Source organism: Cebus imitator, unplaced genomic scaffold (genome assembly GCF_001604975.1).
Source record: "Cebus imitator isolate Cc_AM_T3 unplaced genomic scaffold, Cebus_imitator-1.0 Scaffold660, whole genome shotgun sequence".
Classification (NCBI taxonomy): Eukaryota; Metazoa; Chordata; class Mammalia; order Primates; family Cebidae; genus Cebus; species Cebus imitator.
The window spans coordinates 613,688-616,984 of NW_016107975.1; positions in this window are offsets into that span (position 1 = coordinate 613,688).

Consider the following 3,297-nt stretch of genomic DNA (forward strand, 5'->3'; position numbering starts at 1 on the left):
CCAACACTTTTGAGGAGAAGAAGGTGAAACATAGGAAAGGAAAAAGCACATTTAAAACCTGCTAAGTCAATAAGGGGAAAAGCAAGTGTGTGTATGTGTTGAAGAGAAGTGTTAGGATAATCCTAGACAAAATGACAACCAAAAAACAAAACAAAACAAAAGAAATGTCTCTCCCCCCAAATCCATTCAGTTATGAGAATGCATTGCAATATTCTGACAGAAGAGGACACTCTTGACATAGGAATCCAGTACAGTGCTCCAACTATCATCCCAGTCCACAAAAAGCATTTTACGTCTATTAATATACGAAGATACGATAAGAAGAACACAGAAAATGAGAATTAGAATGTTCAAACTGATGTTTTAAATGCCCCATGAAGAACAATAATGAAACACAAGAAAAATATGATGCAACACTTCAAACTGATTTAAATATCCTAAAAACAAATGAAAATAGAACAAGTTTATCAAAAATTCACAAGTTAGGAACCAAACTGTACAAAGCAGAAAGAAATGCAGCAGTTCTTTGACCTTTCCCATTTTCACTCACCTATTGTTATAGGGACTTTTAAAAATCTAAATTATAGACTTTATAGCTACAAGCTTCTTCCTAGGAACATCCTACATTTTAGCAACTTTCAGAATGGATTTTCCTTATATAAATCTTTATTAAATTTACTTATGATCAAGCTATTTTTTTCTGGAAACATACAATGATAAATTACTTCCTGCCTCAATAAATTTTTACTTCCTGGATTTTAATTATTTCTGTCACATGCAATGACATATCGGAGTCCTATAACCACTAAATCCTTTCTAGTTTATTCTCTTTACATATATTTTCACAGAAACCCTGGCATCTGGATAACCTATCATGTAATTTATGCTGGCAGAACCTTTTATAAAATGTTTTAAGCACTATTTGTCTGACAGTTATAGGCCAAGACTCAGAAAAAATGGATCAATGAAACAGAAAGTGTTCTAAATCAGATGGCCAGAATTATCTATGACTCAGAAAATAAAGGCAGGAACAAAGACTGTGGCCATGAGAATTGAGGAACTAATTCCTAGTGTGTAAGTCCTGAAAGAATAAAGTTCCAGCTAATATGTGTTCTGTCCCTATTGCTTTGACAATTAATCATGGAATTTTCATTTTTTTAGATGACTGTAATTCTCTGACTTTGCTTTAAAAAAATCAATTCTCTTGGCCGGGCACAGTGGCTCACACCTGTAATCCCACCACTTTGGGAGGCTGAGGTGGGTGGATCACCTGAGGTCAGGAGTTTGAGACCAGCCTAGCCAACATGACGAAACCCCGTCTTTACTAAAAATACAAAAATTAGCTGGGCACATGGTGGCAGGTGCCTGTAATCCCAGCTACTTGGGAGGCTGAAGCAGGAGAATTGTTTGAACCTGGGAGGCAGAGGTTGCAGTAAGCCGAGATCGCCCCATTGCACTCCAGCCTGGGAGACAAGAGCAAAACTGTAAAAAAAAAAAAAAAAAAAAAAGATCAATTCTCTCTATTTAATCACAGCTTATTCAAAAGAGATGGCAGATGTATAGATCTGTGGTTTCTGTCACAAGAAAATCACTTCTTATGAGAATTTTCTATACATAACCAAGTTTAGAAATGCAAAAAATTTAACTTACCTATAATATTGATTACAAAGATAGGAAAAAGTAATATAAAGAAAATGACTGATTTTTAAAAACGTATCTTTGTGCATATCCTAAAAAACCCCTGACTTCTACATAGAAATAACTATTACCATTTTTCTTCAGAATTTTGGAAATAACAAAAGAGAAGAAACTTTTACAGAAATCTAGATTTCCATCTCATTAAAATAGACCAAGGAGGGATTTGGATTGTAGACACTTCATCTTATTTCCTTGTCTTATTCTATTCAGGTTACTATCTCTAATCAAAATCATCTTTCTTACCTTTGACTAGCTGGTTTATACTATTTTTAGAACATAATGTTATATATTCTGTTGGAGTATTTAATAAAATATTTTGATATAAAACCGTAATCCAAATGTGTGGCAATTAAAATTGTTTGAAAGAACTTCTTAAAAGTATAAATAGAATAGCTTACAACTGATGCACACTTTGGCAAAAAAAAAAAAAAAGAAAAAGAAAAAAGTTGATAAATCAATTAAATACCAAAGAAAAACTGATATTGGAAACAGTCGAATCATAATGCAAAGATTTCCAAATTTTTAGATTTTTGTCTGAGTTTACTCCTTAATACCTGCAGAGTTGGGGGTGGGTTTATAAGCTTAAAGAGTCAGTTTGATTTCATTTTGGTTTGAAAGAAGAAACATAAATTTAGGGAGGGATTGGAAAAGAACGAGGTCATGGAAAGTATGAGGTAATTCAGTCAACTCCTTTGCTAAGTACATAACTATATCTCTCATCAGAATGGCAGTTATTAAAATGTCAACAAATAAAAGATGCTGTTGACATTGCAGAGATAAGGGAACACTTATACCTTGTTGGTGGGAGTGAAAATTAATTCAGGCCCTGTGGGAAGCAGTTTAGAGATTTCTCAAAGAACTTGAAATAGAGCTATCATTCAACCCAGCAATGCCATTACAGGGCATATAACAGAAGGAAAATCAGTTGTTCCACCAGAAAGACATATGCATGTGTATGTCCCTCATGGTGCTCCTCATAACAACAAAGACATAGAATCAATGTAGGTGCCCATTAATGGTGGATTGGATAAAGAAAATGTGCTATGTGTACACCATGGAATACTATGCATACATAAAAATGAATAAAATCATGTTTTTTGCAGCAATATGGATGCAGCTGGAGGCCATTATCCTAAGTGAATTAATGCAGAAACAGTAAACCAAATACTGCATGTTCTCACTTGTAAGTGGGAGTTAAACATTTGGTACACAAAGACATAAACCTGGAAACAATAGACACTGTGGACTGTTAGGGAGTTGGGAGGGAGGCTGGCATGGTACCCAAAACTACCTATTGGGTACTATGCTTACTACCTGGGTGACAAGATCATCTTTATCCCAAACCTCAGTATTACACATATACCCATGTCATACACTGTCATGTGCCCTCTGAATCCAAAATAAAAGTTGAAAAAAAAATAACAAAATAAAACATATTAGATTTTAATTTTTATATATTACATGCCTTTCACAAAGACTTCTATTTTTCTTCATGCTGCTTACAAGTTATGGCTGTAAGAAAAGTAAAAAAAGAAATACCTGTATTGTATCTTAAATACCATTTACTGATTTTCTATCTGTGGTGCAGTATGAATAGAT